The sequence below is a fragment of the Anas platyrhynchos genome, chromosome 4 (assembly GCF_047663525.1).
Source record: "Anas platyrhynchos isolate ZD024472 breed Pekin duck chromosome 4, IASCAAS_PekinDuck_T2T, whole genome shotgun sequence".
Classification (NCBI taxonomy): domain Eukaryota; kingdom Metazoa; phylum Chordata; class Aves; order Anseriformes; family Anatidae; genus Anas; species Anas platyrhynchos.
In genome coordinates this window covers 34844436-34860780 of record NC_092590.1, presented here as the reverse complement: position 1 = coordinate 34860780, position 16345 = coordinate 34844436, and the positions used below count along the sequence as shown (strand labels likewise).

The following is a 16345-nucleotide window of genomic DNA, read 5'->3' as shown; positions in this document are numbered from 1 at the left end:
ATGTTATCCAAGTTTGGCTGCTGATTGCAATACGCTCACCCTTTATTCCCTAGACGAGCAATACCTATCTGTAACTTCCTACATTGTTATCAGCTTTTCAGTGTTATGCCTTATTTGTGCAAATGCAAGTTTTTCCAGTTGTCTGGGTAATTGTACCATCTGAAGGACATTACCCTGCTTTGTAGACTGCAAATTCTTCTGAATCATTTCCTAAGTTAATAAAATATTTTATTTTTTGTTTAAAAAACCACCCAAACCCTAATTCAGACTAACCCCTCTGTACTTCTCTTCTCAGAGGGGTCCTGTGCAGCCCTTGACTGCACTTCTATTAACACCAAGAGAAATTCCTCTTCTGGTTGAAAGGGAGTAAGTGATAAAGTGCTAAAGTGCTGTTGGGGTGTGGGTGATAGCATCAAGCTGCACAATACTTTGAACAGATAATACTGAAAAATGAGGCAGAATTACATACCCTCTCCCTCCAAAATCCAACAACATCAAAAAAAAAAAAAAAAATTAAACCAAAGCTTTTTTTTAAGCCAATAACAGAACACCAAGCCAGGAATCAAGTAGGTCTGTGTTCTGTTCTGCCTTTTGCCTGGAAATCATGTTCCACTCTGAGTCAACAGTGTAGCCAAGAAGCAAAGTGACATATTTCTTAGGAGACGGTCAATGAAGCTGTAAGTCTGATTGAGTGCGAGGACTCAGACTTCCTTGATTGCCTCAAGGTGCAAAATTCTTAAGTGTTATCCTTACTTTATCAGCTTTAATTAATAAAGCAAAGCTCATTCCTGAAAAGATTTGCTTGTCACTTCTTTTCCATTTCTTTTCAATTTGCGTTTGGCTATTAGAACAAATATGACTGTTTTTGAAGCTTGGGGTGAAAACAAGAAGTCACCAGGACAGTACCATGGTACTGAATCACAACTTCTTTCTTTCAGGATAGTTGATTTGACTCTTGCAATGAGGAGGGGACAAATTACTGCAGGGAGCAGTGACTGAGAGCATGGAAATGACGATCAACCACTCTGGGGCATGTGTGGTCTCTCTCTGCTTCTTCATCTCATGGAAACATGTTTCTATGTGCATGGTAGGTGTCATTTTCTACAACAGAGTAAAAAGTCACCTGACTACAGAAAAAAAGTAAAGCCTGGTCTGGGAGCATATTGTCTCTGGGCATTTTCTGCATCCATACAAAGCCTTACAAACGTGTAAGTTTGAGCCTTCACAGCTGATCCTTCACAAATGCAAATCCTATCAGTCTAGAAAGTCAGCTTAATTTTGCTTACTGTGTATAAAGAGTCTCTTGCTTTGCAAGAGCATGATAGCCTGTTATGCCAATATGGTAAAACATGTGGTTACTTCTCTCTAGGGGATGTAAAAAGCTCAGTGATCTTAAAGGTCAGAGAGTAACAAGTACCATGAAATGAAAGGATAAAAGCAAATGAGTATTACAAAATCACCTTTTGTCTAATTAAGAAAAACTGTTTAGGAGCCAGAAGGTGCTGCTGTAGGACTGGAGGATTAGATTTCAGGAATAGACAGTTTTACAAATTTACAGTAAATTTCAGCATGTGCCTTTGTCCCATTGGAGCAGCAGTTGATATATGTGTGCTGTTGAACAGGGATAGGATTATACACATTCTTTAAATTAAGCACATCCTTAACTGCTTAGCTAAATCAGAGTCTTAGTGGTCTGGATACAATGAGAAGAAGTACCTCAAATCCAAGGGTGTGAAAACAAGCTGGGGATTTCTAATAAGAAATGAGAATTTAGGGTGCAACAGATTAAAATTCCTCTGAGAAAAAAAAAATATGCAAAGAACATGAAAAAAACCAATGTGGCTTCACAAGGGACTGCTCAAAAATCTGAGGTTAACAAATGAACTGTTCTGGAAATGGAAAACAGAGGTGGCAGCTACACAAGAACATTCTCTAAGTTACTGCTAGCAGGAAAATATGAGAGTTAAAAGCCATGATGAGTTAAAGCTAAGCAAGGCAAAACAATCTGGGGATGTGGAGCGGCATTTACAAGAAGATTAGTGGAATTGTGGGCAAACGTGGAATAGCCTGTTAATCACTGAGAGGATAGTAAGTTATAACCATAACCCCAAACTCTAGATATTCAGTTGCTTTTCAAACTATGTTAACATGCACATAAGGGTTTCCGGTCATAATTATATCCAGCAAAGTATCTACTGATTAAGGCAGAAAAGATGTCTCAAATCCAAGAGGGCTTAAAAATGTATATGTGGCTGTGTCCAGGGAGCGAACAAACAGGCAATGCAGAAAATTCAAGGTTTAAAAAAAAAAAAGAATGGTGGTACCCTCTTTAAGCTAGGGAATCCTGGCAATCTCATCCAAAAAAAAGTCACTCCTGCTACACAGTGGTCCTTACTCTATGAGATATGTAACCCCTCGCTGATGCTGCCTGAAATGCCTGAAATGGAGCTGGGGGACAACTCCCATGGCTGAGAGCCTCTCTGAATGACATTCAGGCCAGTTCTTTGTTCTTACAATCACTGTTATTAATGGCTGGAGAAAAAGTGGAGTCTATAGGAGACATTAATAGGAAAGGTGACACTCACCAACCCAGAAGGCAGTGAGACTTTACGTGGAATGTAGCTTATAGGTGCGGAGTAAAGTGAGACTTAGCAGCTCAGATGTTCAGAAGACACTCAGTAATTGTTATTAGAGCTTCAAAGGCAAAAAAAAAAAACAGCTCAGGGAGATGATGGAAATCTAGCTATATGTGTTGTCATACTCAGCATATATTCTTAAAGCACCAGATTTTAAAGACCTGAAGTCAAAGGTAACACTGAGGAAAGTATTGTATTTGGGGTGTTTGTCAAAGTGTTTCTGGCTTAGTCAGTTATTTGACAGTCTGTGGTTAAAATGATCATACCCTCAAAAATGTGACCAGTCCAATGTTATTTTCATCCTTTCCTTTTATTCATCACTTTCTCTCTCCCTTCTGGTCCTTCCATGCCATTTCTCTGGGCATGGTCTATCTTATCCCTGGTAATGGCCTCTCTGCTCTCCAGCCATCCTCTCTGCACTGTGTGAGCCTTCTTGCAACATGAAAGTAGACCCTCTGAAGAGACCTCTACATTTTACTGGCATTTTTACCATTACCACTAGGACAAGAAAAAAAAGAGGATGTTTATACTATGGACAAGGGCCGAAGTTATTTAATTCCTAAAGTATGTTTTGTTCTGAAGCAGTTTCACTCCCCTGCATTGCCGCAGTCCCAGGGGGCTTGTAGAGCCTTGCAAGAATGCTCTTCTGTCTACCATGGCTACAGCTAGGTAGTGAGTCACGAGCCACAGTGGGGAAATCCTTTTTTGTTTCTACTTTGAATATGTTCTGGTGGACCACTTGTATTAACATTTATGGCTTTCATGACTCTGAACTCACAAAGTCTTCCAGAGTGTCCTTGAGATCCCACACTCAATTTCTATTGTGTTATATGCCTTTTTTCATGAGATGGTGCCTTCCAGATGAAAAATAATATATATATATATGGGAGAGTAAAACGTGGAATGTATATCCTACAGCCACCAAAGCAACAGAAAAACATAGTTTCTTTATCTCTATCAAAGTGATGAGTATAAGAGGCATATATCTCCTAATATTTCTTCTCCATTCTACAAGAAGTATTCAGCCACGGCCACACACAGACAGAGAGCTAGGTTCCACTGGCCTAGGTGGGAGCTGGAAACTCTTGTGCAAGGAGGTGGATCAGAGGCAGGAGAGAACAGGAGTACATGGGCAGGGAAACTGAGAGGAAGAGTAGACTGGACAGGGGGAGAAGAGTGGAGGGTGGGTTGGGTGTCCAGCTCAGGCTGGGTTGGGAGCCAGGCCCCACCTGAAGGATGGCATGAGGGGCATGGCCATGGAGATGGAAGAGGCAGACTGGGATGAAAATGAGCTGAAGATCAGTGGGTAGAGTCAGGACTAGGAGGAAAACCCCATAACTGCCCTGAGGATCTGCAAAACAGTGAGATTTGAGTTCAGCATTTATCCGTTGCCAGCAGATGCCTGGGGAAATGACTGTCAGTCAGCCTGTCCCTGTCCCTGAGAGCTTGTGCCCGGGAGGGTGACAGCTCACATCACTTTCAGCTCAGGAGTTGGAGGGCCAAGAGCTAATGAGTGTGGGGGCTGTCACCTGCACAGACCTCTGCTCGTGTCTCCTCGTGCAGGAGCTCGGCAGTGCTGCCAACAGAAGAGATCAGGACATTTTGCTGTCGCTGCTCGTTAAGTAGAGCCAGCCACTCTGCTTGTGGAGTCAGAGAAAAATGTGCTGTGCAGCAGTGGCATTCAGGACCATCCCTCCCTGCAAGATTTACCTGCAAGGGCTGAGTTTAAAAAGCGTGGGTAATTTTTAATTTGACTTTCCCAGCAACATGCCTGGGGAAAACTGAGCAGCATTTTCCGAACAGAAATTTCTGTGATGCCACCTTCTTCCCACAGGCTACTCGTCCAGAAATACCCCATCGTGGATCCCCACCATCTGTGCCCTTTGCCATCAGACCAGTGGCTGCCTCCTCCTGCCACCCCAGCCCAGCAGCACCAGCAGCACGGCAGGGACACAGCTTTGAGCCCAGGGACCACTGCAGGCATTGCTGGACCAGCACAAGGTGAGCCTGGGGCAGAGGCACCGGCTGGACAGGTGCACGTTCTGGCTTTATATTTATTTAATGAAGGAAACAGTAGCATCCATCTATAGCAACACTGGGAAATTTCTGAACTGATGAGTAAGCAAGTTGCTAGCTTCAGCTATGCACTTCTCTCTCTATTAAAACAGAAGAATCTCTTATACAAGTGAAATATTAGCAAAAACCTCAGGTCCACACTTCCCAGCCCCATGCCGCAGCATATGTCTTGCGGCCCTGTTTGCAATAATGTGTTGACATGTGGAAAGCTCTCCCTCCATCCCTTCCTCCCTCTCTCTCACATATATATGTTTTTTATTTATTTTTTTTTTTTTTCCAATTTAGAGTGATGTCTCACAGCATGAGATTAATTTTGATGTGCAAACGCAGTGCATTCCAGGTATTGTTAAATAATCAAGGCCTTTCCAAAGCAGACAGAGGACAGAGTGCTTATTGTGCCTGATTCGCAAGGGCAAAAGTGAAGTACCATATGGTAGCCATATTTATTTATACTTTGCCTTCTGCTATGCTTTTACGAATCGAAGCACTGGGGATGATAGCTTGTTTACAGATAGGTCCAAAATGTTGTGAAGCTGGAAAAGATTGATAATCGTTTAGCATTGTATAGCTTGCCTGTCTCTTAAGATATGAGTCAACAGTTGTGGATACATCGACTGAAGCAAACAGGCTTCCCTTGAGATGTGCCAGTAAACGAGTATATGTCATGTCAAGCCTGATGTTTGCAGTGCATAGGTTAATAATGGAGAAGGGAGGCATATAAATAGCTATACACCACTAAGTATATAAATTTGGGCTCTTCTGCTCAGTGTGCTTGAAGTGTGCAGCTTCTCTGAGCTGTGGTTTCAGCATCACCCCTGGGTCCTTGTAGGTGAGGAAATACCGATGGAGTCGCTTGCTGTTGCTCTTCACTTCAGTCTCACCCTATGTCACGCACAGGAGATGGGGCATTCAGCTCATGTCCCATAACCTTGTGGTGAATGGCCTCTGCTCCTCTGCTGCAGCACTCGGTCATGTGTGTGAAATGTGCTCCCTGGAACACTTCAAATACAACCTTAGCTTTTATACATCGCTGAGAGGTTTATGGGGCCATCTGTCTTGAGCCAGTGAGCTGGTACAAAATGTTTTCTCCAAAAATTAGTATTTCCATATATATAACTTCTGGTATGGATTGCTGAGTTTTGCTATTTATCTGTTCCAGTGTACGATGGAAATGATTTGATAATGCCATAAATGGCACTAAGGAAAATTTCAGCATAATGAATTAAGAATAACTTTGAGCCTGGTTCAGTGTGCACACTGTTAGCTGAGTTTTACAGATTATGGATTGTAATTTGGGACTTTTAATAGTGTGTTTACATTTTATCTATCTGCCTGGCTATCTGTCTATCTATATCCAGGAGCCAAAGCAAAGCTCATCTTGCAATTGGCAATCTCTGTCACTTAATTCCTCATTTCACTTTGGTCTGTCCAGGATATCTCTGTGCTCTCTCCTTGCCATCATATCTAAAAGATTTCAGAAGTCTTATTTTAAAACTCCATCAAACAATTCCTGAGAGGCAGAGAAGTACAGTTTTCCAAATTATGATTGAGGAACTGAGACATTTATGTGGAAATAAATGGGATTCAGGTGCTAAGTAGTTTGCAGAGTTGGTCTGAGGCTCTGGCCTATTGGGACTGGCTGCTAGGCGTTTTGAAAAGCACTGCAGGAAACCTGTATGAGTCTGAAGGCGCCAATGTGTTTTGAAATCTGATAGCAACAAACTCATCCAAAAGCCAAGGTTCAACACTGCAAACATTATTCCATTCTTATTTTAACATTTCAGCAGACGTTGTGATTGTATTTGGATTTTTATTTGTTTGGCTTTTTTGTTGTTTTTATCTTGCTTTGTCTTAAAAACTATCAGCTTAGTGAGTAATTAATTCACTCAGCATGAGTGGATTTTATGGTGATATAAGTATCAGCAAGGACTTTTCTGCCAAGATTGTGCTGGTGCTGGTGGCTATGTTACTCTCAGGGTAAATGTTTGCGCTGCATCAAGCTTAAAAACTGGGGTCAAGAGGTAAGCTTTTAGGTTTGTAAGGAGTCATCTAGAAAGTCAATTTTTTTTCAGACTTGCTGGGTGTTTGTCAAGTATACGTCACACAGAAAGAAATATTTATCCTTTGAGAGCCATGCACATGTTTCTGAGTTTACCAGCTTACGTGGTCATGCGCTTATGAGAAGAGGTTGATCTATGGGTTAATTATTCGCAGTTTCTATACGTTCGTTGTTAGCCCCACCAAGGTGCACAGCTCTTCCTAAAAGATCAGGAGAAAGGCAAAGTCTTGTGCCCTAGGACAAGAGCACAAAGTGTGCATAAGAGTATCTAGAAGAAGCAGCAGCTTAGAAATAAAAGTGATGATGATGATAATAATAATAAATCAATGCAGTAACACCTTGTGGGCAATATTAAGAAACGATTTAAAATGAGAAAAATATATTTTTTTCCATACAAGGCAATGCACATCATGAAGTTTTTCTCCTGTAATCCATTTTTACTGAGCAATTGAATTTGTCAAAGAAGAGCATTCAGAGATTTTGACATCATTATGGCCAATTTATTTCATCGATTCAGTTGCAAGCGCAGTGTAAAGCCAAGGTAAAAATCCATGGCTGAAGTGAATCCCAGCCACCCTTTCAGGCATTTTGCTGTTTCCTAGAGAGACAGCACAAGGTACAAGTCCAAGTCTACTTCCCCAGCTGTTTGCAAAGGCTGAGGGAAACGCTGGACCAAATTCCCAAATCTCTATGGGCATCATGTTGAGATTCCCCACACCTCTCCCTGCCTGAGGGCACCCTGACGCATGGTGCTTTTCAGATGTGTACCACCCATCCCACGCACGGAGTGTCCCTGGGAGCTTGGCAGCAGCCTGCTGGGGCTCCACATATGGTGGCTGCTTCTGGGTTTAGTGCTGCTTTTTGTCCAGGGGCTGGCTCATGGAAAATGCATGACTAGTCCCTCGAAAGGCTGCTTCTTCCCAGGCAGGACCCATGCGGCTCATAGGGATGTAAATGTGCGGCACAGAAATGTCAAAAGGTTATGGGATTCTTGACAGCAGCCCAGCTTTCAGCAATCTGGATATTTAAACAAGTAATCCAAAACTCTTGGGCTTGCAAAAGCTACTTTTTAAATTAGTCTCATTAAGTCTTTTTATTTGCATGCCTCAACAAATAGTTGTTCTACGTGAAGAAGATGTTAACAGAGGTTCTCTGCTTTGCTGATTACAGATTTATGATTTTGAATATCTGTTACAATATTTTGTGGTTTTCTATTTCTATTTATGGCTTTTTTGGCTTAACCCAGGCCAGTCAAACTCAGCCTCTTGAGTTAGTGGAGGAACTACAGAATATCGCTTAACAGCAAACAAAAGCAGCCCTGTAGAATAGCATTACGGGTGATTTTTGCAAGTCCTGATCTCTGAGTCCATCAGACTTCTTGGACGGAAAGCAATTTTTTCCTGAAAATAAAAGATATGTGCCCACCAAGGGCATCAAACCTTCCTAATATGGACATTTCCATTTCATTTTTATATTTTTTAATAAATGTTCACAGGGTAATAGAGAGTGAGTTCTTGGACACTCTGGCCTATAAACTTCTCAGTCAGTCATTCCCTGGCGGTGTTACAGAAGGGTTTATGTTAATTTAAAGCCATGCTGGGAAGCGTGGAGTGTTTATATGCTCTGTTCAGATGTCCTGCCCGCGAGGAGCTGCTGTATCCTCAGCGTAACCTTTTGCCTCCCTGTGGCTTCCCCTCCTTAGCCCTGTGTACAGCTGCTTCTGCTGCACCCAGGTTGGTTTTGCCCTCTTGGTCCACCAATGCCATGAGCGTGGGCAAAACCCAACTGTCCCATCCCTTAAGGACAGTGTCAATCCCTTGCATTTGTCATCTCCTTTGTCCCTGTGGCAGCATGGGGAGGGGTGGGTCAGGATGGGCTCAGCATGTCTCCTGAGGGGATTCCCTTGCCTAGAAAGCTCCCGGGTTGGAAAAAAAAAATCAAAGTATAGGAAGGCAAACCATGGGGGAGCAATCCTGGGGGCTTTAGGTGTGAGCAGGAGGCTGCTGAGCACTGCTGCACTGCTGAGCACTGAGCACTGGTCCTGGGTAACACCAGCCAAAGGAAGGAAGTGGGTCTCAGATGTTCATGCCCAGGTGGAAGCCCTCAGTAGGGTGTGCCACCTTGAAAGCTTGCCTGGGTTCAGGTTTTCAGCAGCAGGGAGGTTTTATAAGCATTTTGCTCTTACCTCCAGTGGCACTGTTTGCACGGTACTGTTAAGAAACAACCTACAGTGGTTACAGAGATGAAAGTTAGCATGTACAGTCAGGAAACCCAACACACCATGCAGTGAGACAGAGGTGGTGATGACCAACCTGAGCTGTAATTCAAGCTGAATTTCTGTTTCACAAAGGATTTTTAAGTTATGTAATGATTTGCCAAAGTGAGCAGCAAAAAGCTACACGTATCTTCTCAAGGGAAAATAGACAAATTTATGGAAAATGAGGAAACATGAAAGAGAGCCACTGGCTGGATTTATGTGGTCGGGAATAGATGCTGAGATATCAAATTGTCTGTATGACTTGCAGTCGCAAATGTAGGTTTAGATGGACCATTGCTTCTGGCTGTGACATACCTAGGCTTTGGTAAAAAAAAAAAAAAACACAATTGCTTCCATAATACAGGAAGAAACAAGAATGATAAAATCTAACTGTGTTGGAAACAAGCTTTCTGTATGAAACTTGTGGTTTGCTGTCCGTTTTGTTAGACTTGATCTTCTCTCCACAGAGGGGCTTTTTTGGCAGCTCTGGTGATTCCACATTATGTTTGTGTATGTTTTGCCGTAGGGTATAACCTCATTTTGTTCCTAGTTTCGACACAAAGGACGGAATAAGTAAATATGAGTGTACGTAAAGTACACACACACGCACATAGACATCCCTAGCAGTAGGTATTTGCGAGATCAGGCAATAACAGATGCTTTTGAGGCGCTGTGAGCATCCTCTGGACTACCAACAGCAATTTCCCAGTGTAAATAAGTTTAAAGATTTTTAAAGGGCACTTTTTGAGACTGTAGCATGCTGTTTTCTGTTATATTAATTTTCTCGTGGGATTTCTGTGGCTTTTTGTTTGTTTTTCATGCAACCTGCCTAATTCTTTTTGTGTCAAGCTTTGCTCATGGGTGGGTATTAAGCAAGCAAGTAGGGGCTTGATTGGTCTGTACCCTCTTTCTTAGGGAAGTTCAAAGCCCTGACTTGGTTGCCCTTCAGACAAGGTCCTTCTGGTGCCAGGAGGACACGGGTTATGTGGCCACTGGCCAGCAGCAAGCACCATGTGTACAATAGTCCCCCAGCAGCACATCTAGATGTTATGCTCCAACACAGATTGCAGGGTCCATGTGGGACATCATTGTTGCGTCTTGAGAATGGAGGGGATTTGTGTTAGCAGGTCTTACTTCAGATAAAGCTGTACGCATACAAGATAGCCTGGAGCTCCTTGTGGAGAATCAAATACACCCACGTGTGCTCTGAATTGTCATGCAAAATATTATGGAAATAATGGGAATTTTCTTAGGGTGATTGTGTATTAGAGTTGAAGAGTTGTCCCCAAGATATTAAATTTTTCCTGCCATAGTACCCCTTAGAGGGATGCTTACATCTACTCATCAGAATACATACACATTCAACACAGACATTAATTTTGATTCTTTTCTGTTAACCTTTTATTTTTCTGCTAAGATAAAGATTATGAAATCACATCAACCGATTTCTGAAGATTGCGATACATGTCTTTTTTCCATCCAAGACAATAAAATGTATTACAAGTGCCTTTTTAATGAAAGAGAAAGCAAGGCCTTCACGTCCTGCAACATCTGCTGGGAACATAATCTAAATTGAAAACGTATGCTGTTCTTGTGGGGAGGGAGAGGTCTTCCAGTGACAGGAAGTATCCAGAAAAGTTAATGCTGAAATCAGTAAAAAAATCATGCGTGACAGGAGGAGAATGAACGCATAACCTTTCTTTTTCTTTCCTTTTTTTTTTTCTTCATTTTTTTAGGGAGTGGAGATGGCCAAAGACAAGAGAAGAAAGGGGGAAGCTGGGAAGCAGATTATCTGCGTATTGACAGAACTGTTTATTTGCTCCTGGCAAAAATAAACCCCAGCGTATATTCCCTCTAGCATTTTCATATTTATAAAAATGGAAAGCCTAATCTGTCGCCAAGACCCATTATCCCCTGACTTCAGTCAGACAGTATATCTTATGGAATCAGGGAATGTAGTATTTTTTATGAGGACAGAAGGGAAAAGAGATGTTTACTATTGTACCCTTCCTCTATTTATTAGCATCTGTAACTACCACCAACATCCAAATGAGCTATCTTGTGTTTTAGCCCTAGCGGGACTAGGCAAATAAATAGCTCAATAACATCTATTGGAAAATAATGAGATTGCCTCCCCCTCACAGGTGGTGGTGAACAGGGCATAGCTCTGTGATGCGGTGCACAGTGTTTCCAAAACACTTCTGGTTTTGATGTGTCATGCCGTTTATCTTCATGTTCCTAGGTGGGAAGCATGCCTATTAGCTTGGTTGTACCTGCGCTAAGTTTTGGAAACATTTCTAATGTGTGCTTTATGCCTTGCCCGAGCTCAAGCATCCTTAAGTACTTCCAGTCTCCTCATAAATACACCTTTGTATTCTGCCTAATATATAAACATCACGACCCATGTCTGAGAATGTTGGGAATTTTATTAGGTTCATAAAGTTTTAGTTGCGGTCTAGCCCAATGGGTCCAAAATAAATAAACACAGAGAGCAAAATGAGTAACAATTTCGTACCTATTTCTTCCCCTCCCCCTGGAGAGTTTCCCCAGGACCTGTGAAGTACTTGCTGCTGCGGTTTCTGTGGCTTGCTATCAAAGTATCTGCGAGGCAGCAAGCAGGAGGCAGTTGCCGAGGCAGAGATGAAAGTTGGGAAAAGCAACTGAAAGGCAGCTACTCGGACCTTTCCACTGATTCTCTTGGTCTCCTTCTTCCTTAAGGATGAAGGAAAAATTGTAAATAATTGTGAATGATTTGTGGCAGCTCCATTCCCTTATAGTGCTGCTCTTAACAAAGCTACTTCCTGGGGAAAGCACCCCGAGCCCTCCAGATGGAACGAGTAAACAACCAGCACTGCAGATGGAGACATCTCTCTTAGAGTATTGTGAAACCTAGCTCTTGGACTGAGGTCTTCAGCCTGGAGTTGCCCTTTCCCTGGCTCTGGACACAGGGCCACTGATGCTTCTCCCTGCAGCACAGTGCTTGCTTTGCCTACAGGACTCATCACTGGCAGCTGTGCTGGAAGCAATGGTCCAGAAAAGAAGCCTTCAATGACACCAACAGTTTCAAGGAAGCAATGTGTGAGTGTGGTCTTTTCTTCAGAAGATTATGCTCCCTAGGCATTCTAGAAACTTCTCTCAGCAGAGCCACCATGCTCAGGATGTAAGCAGTACATAGGACAGAAGCTGCTGCTCTTGATCTCCTTGTGGAAAGATGTTGTATTATCATGAGGCAATGCCAAGTACCATGAAGCCACCATGCCCTTTAAAACAATTCTGCTGTAAGCCTCAAACCTGTCAGAAAAATACAACTGAGCAGACTTTTTAAACCAAGGGATCAGCCAGCCAAAGCTCACACGGGAATCAAAACAATGACTTACAGCAGTTACAAAGTTAAATGTGAGCTGTTTTCAAATCTGTTGCAGGAGTGCCAGTGCCAGAGGTACCAATTTTGCAGGACGAACAGTGAGGTAAAGCTTTAAAGATCAAGCCCCGAAGAGCTTTCTGTTTGTTTATGTGTGCTGCACTCATTCTGCTTCAAGGCTATAGCAAATTATTTCTGGAATGTGGCAAATGGCATAATACATGTTACAGATCCCATTCTTAGTCAGCTGCAAAGCTTGTGCTGCCTTTGGGGAAGAGGGATTAGAGACAACTTTTTATTGTTCAAGAACTTTTAGGACAGATAAAAAACTCAGCTGCAATTACAAACCAAGCAAGACTGTACTAATTTTTCTATCACCTTCTTGACTCACAGCTGTGCATCTGCCAATTAGAGGTTGCTGGAAAATTTCCATCAAATCAAAATATTTTTGGAAACCTCTCCACAGCTTGTAGGGTCCAAGATGCTAGGGTTCCTGAAATGTCTTGGATTTGACAGACTTCAGCAAGTTCAAAGGTGAATTCCTGGGAGCAAAGAAGGAGCTGTGCAGCCCTTAACCCCTGGGCAGATGCATCTGCAGGGATCCACAGGCATGTTTCCATTTTGGCTGAGGAATGAGGAGCCCACTCAGGGATAAACTCTTCTGGAAAAAAATGGGTTGTATGAGTCCAGTGTATGGACCAGCTTCAAGAGGGGAATGGATGGACACAGATCCCAGATGGAGGTAGGTGTTTTCTTTCATTATAGTGTAGATGTTTGTTGGACCTTAAGCATGCATCTGGTTGATTTCTGCTGTATCCTGCTCCTTCTGCTGGTTCCTGGGATGCTCGTGCTTGGGCATTTGGCTCCTCACAGGCATTAAAGAGGGAAGGCAAACTCTAAGTTCAGAGATGTGCAAACAGCACCCAAAGTGCTTCTGGTCATGTTGTCTTTGGATTTGGAGACTGTGCTGCTTGCAGCCTGGCTGGCTCCTGCCTGGCACCCAGGTTTCCACAGGAGGAAAACTGCCAGCCCCTCTTGGTGAGCCTCTGGCTGTGGATCCCCACCTCTCACATAGACATTGCTAAAACCTTCTGTATCTCCCACACTTTTTTTCCTCTTTTTTTTTTTTTTTTTTTCAATGCAAGTGCAAAAGCCCAAAATGACTAACGTTCCTTCCAAGGCAATGACCACAAAACAGAGAATCAAAGCCACAGAAATGCTTTCTTTTAAAAATTACTCACATTTCATCAAACTTTGCTTATACCAAGGTGACAAGGCCAAACCCACTGATGGTTCAGCTATGCGGCCTGAGAAATGCAACGGCATTAACAAAGTCTACATCTACAGATGTAGAGCGACACTTTTCATCTTTGCTAAAATACCACATTGCTACTCCATTCCTAGGCTGTCAGCATCCCTTCTCACTGGCCCTTCTGCCTGTCCCACTGTAAATTAGGCACATGTTGCTGAGCTCCACACAGCTATATGAGCTAAATATTCACCCCAGAATGTCTCTGAGATGTGGGGAGAAATGCTTCTTTGCTCTTCCTTTACCAGAAGGCTAGCTGAATTTCTCTATTGTGCAAGTCACTTTTTTCTTTCATTAATAACACCATATTTCATTTCATCTCAGTGAGCGACAGTTGTAGGCAGCTTCCCAACACTTGTACTCTTAAAAAGGGAAAACAATCCAAAGAGAGGATGTCCCTGGAGGCAGACCATGCCCTGTCCCAGCTGCTCACACATGGAAGACAGATTTTTTGAGCACAACAGTCAGCCAGGATGTAGACTGCTCCTCTTTGCCTTGCAAGCATTTGGAAACTGAGCTTCCACTGCTGCAAAGGTGTTACTGGTTTTGAGCACTGGCATTTATGGACTGGGTTTTTGCCTGGATGAGTATACCAACAGTCAGTGGTGTGACACACCCAGAGGTGTGATGCATGTCCATGCCTTCGTGGGGTAACATGGTTTGAGGAGAGAGGATGGTTTCTTTTGTCCTGTCCTGACTGGAGTTGGACAGTCTCTGGCTCACGGAGGGGGACTAGTGCAGAGGGTGAGCAAGGTCTGGCCAGCAGTTTGTTGCTCTGATATTGGCAGTTTAGAAAACAAACAAACAAACAAACAAAAAACCAACTCAGTAGACCAGTAGAAAGCTAAGCAGTTAGGTACTTGCTCAACATCTGTGTCTTCAGAGTATCCTCTGTCTGAAATGGATGACATTTCAGAACATATAGCTTGCACAACAGCTGGCAAAGGCAGCACTCAGGCTATTAGCAATGGCTGCAAGACACGAACAAAAATAATGACAGCCACAAAAAAAAAACAAAACAAAACAAAAAAAAACAAACAAAAAAAACCCAGAAAGACATTAAATTCTGCAGAGAAGTGCAGGTCACCAGGGTGTGTGTGGTGCAGGATGTGCCCCATGGGAGGCAGAAACCAAGCAGGGAGAAGCAGGAAAGGCGTGAGATGCTTGGCACAGCAGTTCAGCTCTGCCCTGGGGATGTGCCAGTGCTGAGCATCCAGAAGCACAGCGGTTGCACAGGGGGTCCTTTGGCTCTGGCATGAGCATATGTCTGATGCTGTCTGCGTTTTCAGTGTCATCCTTCTCACTAACAGGCAGGAAATCTTGGTGATATTGGCTCTTCCAGAGGCTTGTAATGAAGGAGATCTTTCTCCTTCATGTACGAAGTCTTTAAAAAGCAACAACCAGAGTAAATGCCTACAGTTGTAAGCATTTCAAAAACATACTGCAAAAAATATGAATTACACTGTGAATATGGAGCAGTTTGGATGAAAGTATGTCTTTGCCATTGAATACTTTATATCAGCCATTATATCTACAAGAGGAAGCTCTAACATACTGAAAGATGTTGCCCATAGGGTATATAGAATGACCGAAGGGTGGATTTGTGTTTAAAGCCACAGACAAGGATTCAGGAGGAAAGGTTCAGCTGCTGACCTCTCTGCAGGCTTCCTTTATGCCTCTTTCTCTACCTATGCAATAAGGAAAGCAGTACCCAGGGGGATGTAGGGGTAGGTGTAGCTTTACAACTTATTGTAAGATTTAATTTGAAGTTCTGGTCAAACAAGCATTTATCAGAATCACAGTGATAAAACCTGTTCAAATAGCACACAGATGATAAAATGATGGGAACAGCATTTTTACAGAGTAGAAATCATGTTCTGTAAGCAAAACAGAATTGATCAATAGCTGTGATGTCATTATCTCAATGTAGTGAAAACAGAGGTGCTGCTTATCACAGAAGTATGTCAGAACACTTTCATTTATGGAATGATTATTCTTTTATTTAGTGATTAAATTATTAAAGTAAAGAAAAAAAACAAAAAAACAAAAACAAAAACAAAAACAAAAAACCAGATTGGAACGGATTTCTGGATGTCATCTGGTCCAAACCCAGGCTGAAAGCCAAGCTGACTTCAGAATGAGATGAGGCTGCCCAAGGCTTTGTTTTGTCCAGCTTTGAGCATCTCTAAGCATGGGGATTCTGTAGCCTCTCTGGATGACCTCTTCTGGTGCTCAGCTACACCCATGAGAAGAATCCTTAGCCTTCCTTCTTTCAAGACACAGGTAAGACAAGACCTATTTCCTGATTTCTGGCAAAGCCCAGGTGTAAGTTGGACGCTTCACTCTTTAGGCTTTTTAAAATTCAGGTTGGTGTGCACGTGCCTCAAGACAGACTTTTACTTTCTAGAGCTTGGCATGCTCTCATGTTGAGCAATTCCTGGAAAAGGCTGGGAGCAGTCTTTCTGCTCATTTTTCAAAAATGTGATGATTTTTTTCTTTCTGATTGTGTTGGTGGTTTTTTGTCTGTTTGCTGTTGTTGTTTTCCCAATAAAAATTCAATTGCAGTTAGCCGCTTGGTTTGATTTGTTTGTTTGTTTGTTGATTGGTTTGTTTTTACTGTGATATTTGATCAGAAAATTTACCTGAT

General features: G+C 42.6%; 1 long non-coding RNA gene across 10 annotated transcripts in view; it reads left to right on the top strand.

Moving 5' to 3' along the window:
* LOC106017547 (uncharacterized) overlaps window positions 1–16345 on the top strand; it is a 122521-nt gene that overhangs the window by 77471 nt on the left and 28705 nt on the right. For 9 of the 10 annotated variants that reach the window (XR_011809057.1, XR_011809061.1, XR_011809054.1 and 6 more), the window contains exons 8-10: window positions 939–1087; window positions 4471–4637; window positions 10765–13131. This is a non-coding gene — a long non-coding RNA (uncharacterized lncRNA). The remainder of the gene's footprint in view (window positions 1–938; window positions 1088–4470; window positions 4638–10764; window positions 13132–16345) is intronic. The other variant, XR_011809059.1, reaches the window with a different exon arrangement.